The sequence below is a fragment of the Pollicipes pollicipes genome, unplaced genomic scaffold (assembly GCF_011947565.3).
Source record: "Pollicipes pollicipes isolate AB1234 unplaced genomic scaffold, Ppol_2.1 Scaffold_4219;HRSCAF=4965_pilon_pilon_pilon, whole genome shotgun sequence".
Taxonomy (NCBI): Eukaryota; Metazoa; Arthropoda; class Thecostraca; order Pollicipedomorpha; family Pollicipedidae; genus Pollicipes; species Pollicipes pollicipes.
The window spans coordinates 21,561,495-21,574,877 of record NW_023596448.1 but is presented as its reverse complement, the minus strand read 5'-3'; positions in this window follow the sequence as shown (position 1 = coordinate 21,574,877).

Here is a 13,383-nt window from a genome sequence, read left to right as displayed (position 1 = left end):
ATGGACAGCTGTCAGCTAACAACAGTTACAGTAACGTGCCAATAATTTTAATTCATGGAGAAAAGCTTGCAAGATGTCCCTTTTTGGCTCAACACTGACACAGTTTTCATAAGCTTTATGGGCTACACGGAGCAAAGCAATCAAAACCCATCACCCCTTAGAGACCCCCCAATTTCACTGCAGTTCACAGTACTGAGCTGAGACATGAGTAGACGACCAAACCCCAAGTTACAATTTTCCGGATCCAGAAGCGCGATTTTGATTGGGGTCTCCAAGTCAGCAACACGAGGAAAGAGCTCTAGCAGGAATGCGTGCTTACGCAACCAAGTTAGGACCACTGAGTTGGTGGTCTTAACCCCCCCCCCCCCCCCCAAGAGTCGAAACCTCGCAGTGAGCTGCCGGCGAGCCAAAGAAAAGGTGCGTGCAACTGTGGCAGCTAAATTCCCTTAACGGGCTCAGTCGTCCACACCTGAAACAATTTATCAACTCTTATTTTGCCGTCTGTGAGACGGCGCACCTGTCTTGCACCGGCGACGTGTTCGATGCCAGCTGCGAGCTGCAGCCGAACACACAACTGCGCCGGGGGCTGCTAATCCAGTCCGAAAACAGCCCGCTGCGCAGGTGGTGCCCGGCCGCGGCGCCACAGGTGGGGAGCTGTGTGCCGACCCGCCGCCGCCAGCCAGCCCGCGGGGGTGTCACCGGCACACCGGGCCTCACACACGACATGGAAAGAGGCGCCTCTCGGCCACGGTCACTAAGAGGACAATCAGCTGTGTTTGTGATCAGATCATCCGCTTGTTAAGTATAGTTTTTGTGGTGTAGTTTTGTTTCATGTTTAGTTTCCAGGAAACAAGCCGATACGGCAGTGCAAAAGGCTGCGCTTCCGAAAGCGTCACACTATTTAGTTTCCCAATCGGATCAAAAGCTTTCGATCCCAAACAGGCAACTTTTCAACCGCACGAAATGGGGAACTGCCGAATTTTTTTTTACATTTGCGACTTTTTTCGCCCCGACGATGTGAGCCAAAACACACACATCGTACAGTGCCATTACTGCACACTCGCCCGCATATGACCCGTGCTTAGGTCAAAAGCTCACAAAATTGTCGCAGTGTTGAGAACAAACCAAGCCAAAGCGATATGGGATAGCAGGAGAGCACGCCGGAACCATCTTTGTATCTAACTTACTAGCACTGTCTTGGCAGCTTAATATTTGTTTAAAGATTGCGATGAAATAAGTCATAAGTCATACTTAACCGGTGGGATGCTTGACAGCTGGCGCCCTCCTTGTTGCGTTACATTTTTATCTTTTTGTGCCTGCTGCACTCTGTTTTGTGCGTGACTGAAGTGACCATGTACATGGCCGTTTGATGCCAGTGTAGCCAAACGCGCGTGACATGGGCCGCACCGCATATGCAACTAGAAAATCTAGGCCGAAAATCTGGTGCCGCTGCTCGAGGGTCGCCCACAGATTACGTTACCCGTGTTTTTTGTTGCCATTTTCAGTCCCCTTCCTCCCTTGGGTGCACGCTGATCACGCTAGATGAACTGCCCCACTCCTGGTTACGCTGTTAAGCATAACGTCCCAAAAAGTAGCGTCCATTTGGCCACAAAGGCGCTTCAAATACCTAGCAAAATTGAGGTAGTGATCCAAAGCAAATAACGAGGTTTGTTCTTTAACATGAGAGGCAGCCAACGGTGTTCAGTTTCAGGATTTTAATTTATGCTGGAAGATATTAGGATGTGTTGTAATTACACCTGAGTGTTGCATGGCGCTGTCAAAACCTCCTTTTTCCTCCCTCGTTACGCTTCCAGCACGCCCCATCAACCCCCCCCCCCTTCCTCCTCACCCATGCGTAACGTGATTTATGGACGCCGCCTCGTAGCCATAAATGTCAACTCACTCATCATAAGCCGTGTCTGTTACGGGCGATCAGTGGCGACTCCTGGGAGGAGCCAAGGATATCACAAACACGTGACGAGTCTGCACTTGGCTAAACGCCAAATCCTGCTGCGCGCCAGTACAGGCCCGAGACTAGGGTCTCGGGTCCGAGGCCCGACGTTACACGCTGACGCCACTGTTTACGTTGGCATCAATCATGGGCCCAGCCGCACGTTAGATGCTTCTGAGGCTCATTTCTGTTTTGATGCCATTTTTATGATCGGGATACAAAACTCACCCAATCAATCCAAACGCCGCTGGGGTCCAGGCCCGCCGGCCGCTGTGGTGCTACGCCCACGGCATTAATGCTTTCCTCTGCACGCCTGGCCAACTCTGCCGCGCCTGGTCAGGCATGGTCCTTCGGGTCCATGTCGGCGGAGTCCTGGGCCACGTTTCGAGTGACCCCTTTCTGGAATGAGCGGTCAGTGCCGTGAGCACACACACTTTTCCAGAGCAGTGCTACGTTAATCAAAGCATGACCGGACGCCGGTAATGCCGGGTGGCGCATATTTCAGTTGCTCATGCAAGTTAATAATCAATTGTTAGCGTGCTGCGCTGGTAATTATGCCCACGCAATCGCATGGGACGCCAGAGGTGCTGCAAATGCAAATGTCGTTGCAGGGAGGCTGCCTGTACAGAATGCGGCGCGCGTGCGCTCATCTGTTTTACGACGAAAATAATCAAAGTATTTCCCTTTTTGAGTGCACGGGTGGATGGAAATACAGTGCACTTGGCTGGAGTGAAGGGTTGGTCCTTTGCCGACTTAGCCACTTGAGATGAATCGAGGTCACGACTGACAACTGGCAAGTCGCCTTAGTGGAACGAACTCCAAAGGCAGAGCGGACGGCCAAAGTGCTAAAAAATGTTTGTGCATGGTATCGACAGAACTCGGCGCCTCCAACGTCCACTTGTACCCAATTCCGCACACGCTTTCAGAAACACACACACACACAACACTCACACACACACACACACACACACACACACACACACACACACACACACACACACACACACACACACACACAACACACACACACACACACACACACACAACCCACACACACACACACACACACACACACACACACACACACACACACACACACACACACACACACATATATATATATATATATATATATATATATATATATATATATATATATATATACATATATATATATTGACGAGGTCGTCGCAAAGTTGTGTTACGTGTTACGGCAAGCTAAGCATCCCTCCTACTTACCCCAGTGGCAACGCTGGTGAAAGCCCCCCCCCCCCCCCAACCTCTGGTCACACTGCTGAGTATTTTCATTATTGCAGAGTGATTTGCAAGCACATCTGAGTATAAAGAACGATGTCCAAAGAAACACCCGCCCCTTTTCACGCTTTGGTAGCGCTCCATAACTGCTCCCTCCCTTTCCATGCGTAACGAGATTTGTGGGCGACAGTCCCTAATGTGAGAGGAGATAGAGGCAATATGTCATTTTGCGTCTTGGGATTCGTAGAGTGTGGTCTACAGGCATCATGAATCAGACATTGGTTTTCTTTTTAGGGGGAGGCAGGCGTTCCCGGGGTAGGGAATGTTGTAGAAGTGTTAAGTGCTGTAGCGTGGGCTTATATTTGTTCAACACAAACGAACATATTCAAAACGACCCAAAACACCTTTTGCAGCGGCTTTACGAAGCTAACATCGAGGCAAACTGTACACATTTGGTGCGCTTCGTGTGCTTTCGAAAATATAGGATGGAAACAGGGAGATGCAGAATGTCGCTCAGACTTTCATACAGAAGTTGTCATTGCATCAGATGAGGTGAAGCTCTCTTCGCACTCAGTGGACTGCAGTCCAAACAAGAAAGCATTCAACGTAAAGTTTCGAAGCAAGTCTCCCCCCTCTTAAAAAAGACGCATTTCCCCATTCAGTTAGGGTATCCAGTCTCCCGGCGTTGAGGAGAAAGTGGATAAAATCCGGGAAGAAAGTCGTTTCTGGAACTTTTTGGGAAGGGTTTGCCATTTTCATTGCTTAGCTCCCAACTTTTGTTGAGAAAGTACGCCCGAAAGTGTTGAAAACCAAGGACTGCATAAAACTGAAACTATTTTTCTTTTAAATACACGAATTCAAAGTAAGAAAAGCTATTATGGTAGAGAACAAAGCAACATGATGAGTAAGATATGTTCCGTACGCGATAATCGCAACCAGCGCTCTAAAATGCGTTTGTCGTCCAAGAAACGGTGTCATTAATTGCTTGTTATTAATAAGGACGTTACACTTCCCCGGAAAACGAAACAAACAGGCTTAACGCGGAAGATGAGTCGGTTTCGGACGAAAAAATATGTGAAAATCGGGCATGTTCATCAATTTCTGCAAAGGCAAAATGGAGTTTCTGCAAAGGCAAAACATCTATTCACTAGAGCTCGAGAGTCTACAACGCGGTCGTTGCTGCATATCGAGTGCGCCCGTGGTGGAAGTCCATACGACAGATCACGGGCTAGTGGCTCAGCGTAGGCAAGTCCGATGCTTCGGCTGCGACATAGCTGTGGGACGTTGAAAATCACCCGTCTTGCCACCGAACTCAATTTGCTAACTACGGCCCGGTGGTCACGAGTGCGGCTACTGTATCGTTTCGTGGCCCTTACCAGGCGCTGTGCGGCGCCGCATGACCCCCGTGGGCCTGAGGGAGACCCTGTGTGAAACTTCGGGGTCATCGGCGACCTGAGGAGACCCTGTGCGACATTTCCACGGTCCTCGGGGGCCTGAGAGAGGCCCTGCGCGGCGCCGCGGGACCCCCAGGGGCCTGAGGGAGGCCCTGCACGTTACTTCGCGGTCTTCGGGCCCTGATAGAGGCCCTGTGCGACATTTCGCGGTCATCGGGTCCTGAGAGAGGCCCTGTGCGACATTTCGCGGTCTTTGGGCCCTGAAGAGGCCCTGCGCGACATTTCGCGGTCCTCGGGCCCTGAAAGAGGCCCCGCGCGACATTTCGCGGTCCTCGGGGGCCTGAGAGAGACTCCGCGCGGCGCCGCGGGACTCCCAGGGGCCTAAGGGAGGCCCAGTATGTTACTTCGCAGCCCTCGGGGGCCCGAGAGAGGCCTTGCACGAGGCAGCTCCGCCTTCACCACCACACCCGAGAACCGCCAGCAGCTGTCAGTCATCAGCTGTCGGCCGAAAGAGCATTGCAACCGGGGAGCCAGCGCTGAGTCATCGGGGTGGGCTATCCCACGGCTCAGACAAGAGCGCCAACATGGCAGGTTTGTTTGTAGCGTTTGGCACCATTTGTTCTTTCATCATTCCCTTAGAGCAACGATAAAAATAGGAGTAGGGCATTCTGAAGCTGGAAAATCGCATGTTTATTCCTAACGGCCTAGGAGTGGGTGGCAAGGTACCCAGGCTCCTACACTTTTATGAAAGAGCATTGTCCCTTCGATGCCGCGTCAAAAATATTGCGTTAAAGAGCGGCTAGCGGAAAGTGGTCAGAAATTGTCAAATATTGTTTCAAAATGAGCTCAGCGGAAAACGCCAGTGGGTTCTATGTTGCTATGTCAATAATTGACTTCCTTATGCCAGATTAAAGGTCAATTTCTCTGGTAAATATAACCTTTCCGTGCATGCCTATCTGAGGCAAGATCTTGCATTGTAGCGATGTAAAACCTAACGAGGTGTGTTTCTTCCGTTCAATATGAGGTACATTGGTGTGCATTTTTATGCGGCTTATGGTTTCTGATTTTGTATACGGTTTATGATTTAGCCGCCACTGTGGTCTAGGGGAAAGATGCTGGACTCGTATTTCAGCGGCACTGGGTACGAATCCCAGAGCGGGCGCATCGTTTGGCCCGACTGAAATGAAAAAGGTCAGTGGCAGCTGGCCAACAAGGGTCGACCCAAGCCCGGGGCGACCGTGTCGCAGCATTGTTCGGCACGTAAAGCTCTCGCATTCCTGTCTGGCGAAAAGATGTAGGCAAAATTATCCGTTGAACTGGGCGGTGCGACTTGGGTGGTGGGTTCAGGGTATGCGCAACAAGCTATGCTTAGCAGATACTATGACGCCAGTCACCCATGCAAACCAACTCGGGTTAATGTGTATTTGTTCATTTGTTTATTTGGGATATGAGCATTCCATAGGCAAAAGCCCAACTACGCAAGCGGGTCGAGTTTTAAAAACAATAAATACACGATACAACAAACAAGCAAAAAACCTAGCCAAAAACACACACATACAAACACACACACACACACACACACACACACAACCACACACAACACACACACACACACACACACACACACACACACACACACACACACACACACACACACACACACACACACACACACACACACAACACACCCACACACACCAACACACACCACACACACACACACACACACACACACACGCACACACACACACACACGCACACACACACACACACACACACACACACACACCACACACACACACACCACACACACACACACACACACACACACACACACACACACACCTACGCATTATACACAGTCGCACATCAGTCATCAAGAGAATGCTCCACGTGTGCCGGCGAACCTAAACAAACCAGACTGGAATGATTTGTTGGATGAAAAAAGTCAGTTCATGGAGAAGCTTTAAAAAGTGATCGCAGACAACGGGGTATCCGTGCGACAAATCCATTTTTAATGATGTTGACCCAGGCAAATGGCTGGTAGAAAAGGCCGATATGCCGAGAACGCCGGACGGGTGCAGCCAGACTGAACAGTGACGTCAGGAGAGCGCAGTCGACCCTGTGATGGTATGCGTTGCATAGAAATAAGACGTCAGACTGAGCAAAGCGTGCCTTGATAGATGCTGCTTTGAAGAAAGCGAGATCCTCATAATCCGGTGGAAGACACCGGGACTGGCTTACCCAAACCCAACCATATGAAGAAATCGGGCTTGCAGTATTTGGAACCGGGAGAGATGGGAAGAGGTAGCACCGCTCCAAATACACTACCGTGCTCTATCAATGATCTCACATGAGCGTTGAAAGCACAAGGCAACGCCTTATGATTCAACTGCGCTTGACGAGGGCACGATGGCATTTGCACGCTTCGCATGAGAAAACCCAGCATCCCTGTTTACTTTTGAGGCAGCTGAATCGATGTGATTGGCAAAGGTGAGTTTGCTGTCCAGAAAGACGCCAAGATCGCGAATCTCTTGGCAGCTTGCCAAGCGATGGCCGTCTGGTGCGTTTGAGTAGTGAACAGGGATCAGGGAGCAGGGAACAGGGAAAGCTGGGTTCGATTTCAGCCCCCAGGTTTTGGACCATTCACAGAGGCGATCCAAATCCGCCTGAAGTGTAAGACAATTTGCTACGTTGTAACATTGTCGGGCCCGTCACATGCGTTCCGGGGCATCATCGGTTGCCGCCACTCGCTTGCTCGGGCCGTAGATCGCCGTGCAGTGTTCCTCAAAAGCCGCCGCTGCTCCGAAACCAGAAATACTATGCACACGTTTTTGGTGCCAAAACACGCTCATTGAATGTTCCATAGGCTGCTAAAAATTTGGGGGTGATTGCACAACACCGCCGGAGAGGTACCCTCAGAAAACCGTAGGGGGGTTGCATCGCCCCCCCCCTCTGCCCCCCCCCCCCTAACAGGGCGAGGGTTGAGTCCGTGACTACCGGGCTCCCTGGCCCGGGTCGGCCAGGGCTGCCTGCCGCCGGACCCGCCGGCGGAGACGCCGCCCCGCGCGCCACCTATCGGCCCCGCCGGCCAGCTGCCGCTGTCAGCCGGCTCGGCGGCGGCGTCGCGGCAACATGTTTTATTGTTTGTCCCCGCCGGCTTCGACAGACTTGCACTCCATTACGGGCCTCGTTGGCAGCGGGCGCGGGCTGCCTGCCACGATTAGCTGTCACCGCGGGGGCGGACGAGGGCCGGCCTCGATCATGGTACAGGGGTGACTTCACACCTTTCTCCGGCGTCTGACGCCACCATACATACATCATCCTGCTGGGGGCACTGGCCGGAGGTGAAGTGCAGTAAGCATCATTAGCAGTTGGCATTCTGAGTTTTTGACTGTTAAGATGTTGGCGTCGCTAATGATTATCCTCGGAGGTTCAATACCGTACCTAAGTTCAAGTCTGATGCGCTTTTGAGAAACGATGACACGAATGACTTGTGTGTGTGTGTGTGTGTGTGTGTGTGTGTGTGTGTGTGTGTGTGTGTGTGTGTGTGTGTGTGTGTGTGTGTGTGTGTGTGTGTGTGTGTGTGTGTGTGTGTGTGTACGTGTGTGTGTGGTGTGTGTTGTGTGTGTGTGTGTGTGTGCGTGTGTGCGGTTCAGTGCAAGAACCAAGGTGAGCTGAGGTGACGGCGAGACAACGCAAAGCTCGAAACTTCGGACACAGTTCCCGCACTGACGATGGGAGCCCGTTGAAGTTAGTCGCGTCAGAAGCTCTTGTGTCAGAATTTTGTCACGCAACAGCTTATGCGCTGGAAATTCTTGCATTAGAAGTAATGTGGTGTACAAGTGCTTGCAGAGGAGTTTGGTCACGAACAAGTTTTGCGTTAGAAGTAACGTCGTGCGGCAGTTTCTGCGTCAGAAGTTTTATCGCGTAGAAATAGTGCGCGCATATTTTTTGCATTAAAAGTTTTGCCTCGCAGAAGTTTGTGCGTTGAAAGCACATGCATTAAAATTATGTGTAGCAGTTTTAGCGTTAAAGGTTTTGTCGCGCTGAAGTCATGTCGCGTAGAAGTTTAAGAGTTAGATACTTGTCGCGTAGAGTAATTTCGAGAAGTATCTACGTTAGAAGTCGTGTCGGGACAATTTCGTTGTTAGTAGTAATTGCATCAGAAGTTCTGCCGAAGAACGCTTCAAACAAATGGAAATCTCACCTCAGTTAGAATCCCTAGTTTTGTGTTCTGTCTCGCTCACACTCAACAGAACAAGCGGCAGAGATGAAACTCCCTGCCCCTGCAAGATAAATGCATGACTTAAAAAATAGACGCTTAATTGACTTTCATTACTGAGCGAGTGAGTGAGTGAAAGCTGATATCTAATATTAGTTAGCAATCACATTTTGTGGAATGTTCTACTTATTGACATGCTTGCATCAATTAGCTTGAGCACCCTTGAATTACCCAAAATTAAAACCAATAAATCTGTAGGACTAAAGCTTCTGTCGTAGGATTGTTGCAGTGGGAATTGTCATCTTGGCATCGATTGAGATTAAATTGGTTTTCAATCCACTCGATCCATACGGCATGATAAATTCTCAAATCCCGTCCAGTCCTAATCCGTGACTTGCCTGCGTGTTCTGGCCCAATTTCAATCCGCCGCAGTGGGCCACTCGCCATCCACGCCGTACCCGACACTTCCACTCCACACTGGGGAGAGCCAGCCACGCAGCGGAACCGAGCCGCGTCTGCCAGCCCGCCACGCACGCAGTGCGCACGCTGTACGAGCGCGGGTGAGCTGCGTGTCGGGTGAGCGTGGGTGAGCTGTGTGCCGGGTGAGCGTGGGTGAGCTGCGTGCCGATTGAGCGTGGGTATCGCTGACCCGGTCGGATTATGTGCTCCGAGCCATCCGCGCAAATGTCTTTGTTGCGTGTTCTGGAATTGAAAGTCCACAGTCCGCCGAGTAAGCCAATTTAAGCAAGTGGCTATGGAAGGTTGGGGTGAATAATTTGTGCCCATGTGACGTTTTCATTCGTAACGAGTGTGTAGCCTGCGTCAGTACGGCAATCGCAGCAGGTCACGACAGGCTGCTTTCAGTGGTCACGGTCTGCTAGCGCCGCGTTTTGTGCCTATGCATAATACGATTACATTTCGCATATGTATGAGCATATATAGCTGTTTATCGCTTTACAACGCGCCACCTGTTCTCGTCTAATCAGCGTGGTTTTAGGTGAAGTCATTAGCTGACGCTGCACTGCTCTCTGTCAATGACAATGTTTTTACTGTCATGAACTAGGCCAAAGTCACCCCTGCTCTGTCTGCTGGATTTTGCCCAAATGTTTCGATGTTTCTTTTCCGCATGACCAGCTTCTCCGCCAGCTTTGGCTTTTCTGGTGTAGACAAATGCTGGTTGAAAGCTGCTTGACAAGGCCATCATCAGCAAGCCGGGTCCAGACGTCGTCTGGCGAGCATGTGACTTCTCAGTCGCTTCTGACCCCTATCGATACCTTCCAGCGGTTTCTTTCTATCAAGGGATACTCTATCGGTACTTTCTCTGTGACCCTTGCTGCACTTGACTTGTCCATCTATACTGACGGCGCAGACATTGTTTAATATGCGGACGACACTCAGGTTTCTTGCGTCTGGCAGGCCCGACGACATATGCCCCCTCGCTATCTCCATATAATAAAATATTCGCATCTCTTTCGGTGAGCTTTCAAACACGGGATAAAATCAACGCACAGAAAGCCTGCTCAAAGTTCCTGGGTCTCGTCAAAACATTCACTGGCTTCCCGCAACGAGCACTGGATTTATGGGGGCCACTGTCGCTGGCTGTCCCACTGTGAGGAGCCTGGCTGTCGTGTTTGACCAGCAGGTGACATTCTCGGCGCACACCGACGACGTTGCGCGGCGATGCATAGGCATGTTCCGCGGCCTCAGTCATAGCAGACATAGCCCCCCACAGTTAAACTATGGTCGCGCTGGTAGAAGAGCTCGTGGCATCACTGATTCGATTCTATCGACCTTTACAGATCCTGCAACATTACTCAATTGGGCCGACTGCAGAAGCTTTTTAAACGTCGTAGCCAGAGTTATTTCCGGACGGACGAAATATGACCATGTCAGAAATGTCCTTCGAGAGCCCAAGTGGCTTTTAGTAAAGAACATGTACTTGCACCGCCGCCGCACCTTTCTTATAAAACTGACTGCATCTGACCCGAGCCATTCGCTCGTAACCTTGTGACCCGTCGTCACATTCACCCTAGTAACACTTAACATTGTGATCGGCTCGCGGCTGCTGCGATACGTTCCGTGCCTGGAAAGTGGAGGCTTAATCAAACGATCGCGACAGCACTGCATGCTCTTCCAAACAGCTATTCGTCAAGGGACCTGTCGCGTCTTTTAGGTTCGGAACAACATGACACGAAGATAGCTACAGGTGCCGATTAGGTGATAGACGAATTCCACGACGTTGTTAACATTACCATGCATGACCGAGTGTATCTATGTGTTGTTTGTGAACGTTATCCACTAACGTGCACAAACAAAACGTGCACAGACATAAGTACAAATACAAAGGCATCAAGTGCCCCATAATTGTATGCACCATTCATAAGTGATGCATTCCAGAGATCTAAAAGGGGATTTGTTTGATTAGGACACGCCCAGGCTTGCAGTCGTCTCGGATTGTTTGCAACGGCTATGCTTACCCAATTTGCGACCACAACGGACCACTCCGTCTGAAATTGTGAGGTGGTGTATCGTTTTCAGCACATGCATAACATATTCATGGTTAGTCTTACAAGTTAACACGGCAAATATGTGTGTTACGTTACAGCCAAATTTTGTACATGAATGTTACTAAGCAGCCGGCTGTGTTATCCGCTTAGTGACGGCTAAACCAACCTGATCCAGCAGCATTAATGGCCGCTTGGGCAGTGTTTTGGTCGCCTTGGACCGCTGTTTCTTCGACTTCCCCAAACATATGTTGTTTGCCGCGGCAGTGCCGGTTCGACGCGGCCGAGCGCGGTCGTCACAGATCCGTCACAGATCCGTCACGGGTCCGTCACAGGTGCGCCACGCTGTGGCTGTCGACCGTCATCGAAATAGAGGCGAAGGGGAGGGAAGTTTCTGACAGGTAAATGTGTTATGCCGAGGTTGAGTGACGGCAGGGCCTGGCTGGCGATACGCGGGCGTAAATATGCCGTGAGGGGGAGGGCGGGAGAGAGAGGGAAAAAAGAGAGAGAGAGAGAGAGAGGAGAGAGAGAGAAGAGAGAGAAAGGGGAAAGAGAGAGAGAGAAAAAAGGGAGAAAGTGAGAGAGGGGAGAGAGGAAAGCGAGGGAGAGAGAGGAGAGGGAGAGAGAGGGGGAAAAGGGAGAGAGAGAGGGAGAGAGAGAGGTGGAGAGAGAGGGGAGAGAGAGAGAGAGAGAGAGAGAGAGAGAGAGAGAGAGAGAGAGGAGAAAGAGAGAGAGGGGGGGGGGGGGCAGCGAGAGGCAGAGAGCATTACGCCCGACCAAAATGGCTCGTTCGGTGCAACCGTGGTTGTCGATTGCTGCTGAAACGAGGGACGAGGGCAATTAGGCGCAGCGCCAGGGCGCGAGGCGGGCGACTGCGGGACCTCTCCCGGAACAGCCAGAAACAGCTGCGTAACGAAGGGTGGAAGGCGGAAGTCAGTGCATGGACTTACACATGTCAGACGGCAGCCAGCGACACGTTTTTACCACTGGTTACACTTGGAGCTACATTAAGTGTTGAGCTCGCTAGTAGCTTCATCCACTGATCAAAGCAACCGTCTCAAACAATATATCCATCTGGTAAGTTTCAACTGAGAATGTTTGCTGTCATAACAGTGAAACGTGTTGCTGCCATGCCTAGGGAAATAATTTTAACTCAAAACTATTCAGGACCACGGCAAGATAAATGAGGTCAAAATTAACCGGTCACAAAATTGTGCGTAAATGACTGCAGCGGACACCAAAACTTCATTTCAATCAGTCCTGTTGACATTAGGTTAGATCGGTGGTAACGGTATGGAGCGTTGCGAAATGTTCTCCTGTTGCATTGTGTGATGCGGTACGCTGCTTTCAGTAGCATTCTCGTAATGGTCTTTAAAAACGAGTCTTTGACTGTGATTAGGGGACCATAGACATTAATCTTCTATTCCTGTTGATTAGGGTAAAACGCGACCATACGCATTTACTTCGTGTTCAATTAGTTATCGCTGACGGGACAGCAAGACGTTATGTTTCTGAGAACGTATCGATAGGTTGCGTGTATGTAGGTGATTAAGTGCATGTGCGAAGAACATTATCGACATAGATAAAACAGTAGTAACAGCCTTATTCCTCGGAGAGAAAAAAAACAGGAGAATGGAGATACAGATGCGTTGATATGTCGATGGGCGTTTGTTGCGGAAATTTCAACGCATCTATATGTTAATTCTCCTTGTTTTTTTCGGGTAATAATCTATTACTACTGGCTTACCTAGGTAAGCGCACAATCAATTAACTCTCAATTATAAACCCAGAATATATTAAAATCATGCTTCTCAGACAAGTTAACAAAGAGTGATATAATATAAAAGGACGTTTGCCCGACGGCCGGTGAAAATTACTCGCGGTAATGGAGAGGCCTCTCTACGTGCTTTCAAACGCATGATTAATCCCGCCATATTTCGTACAACATCGTCCTGCACAGCAGCGTGGCATTGCACCATTCCGCACCGGCAGTCACCTTACATGTGCCCAGGGTTCCTCGGGATCGGCAGCAGACATGCTTCTGGAAGCCATGAG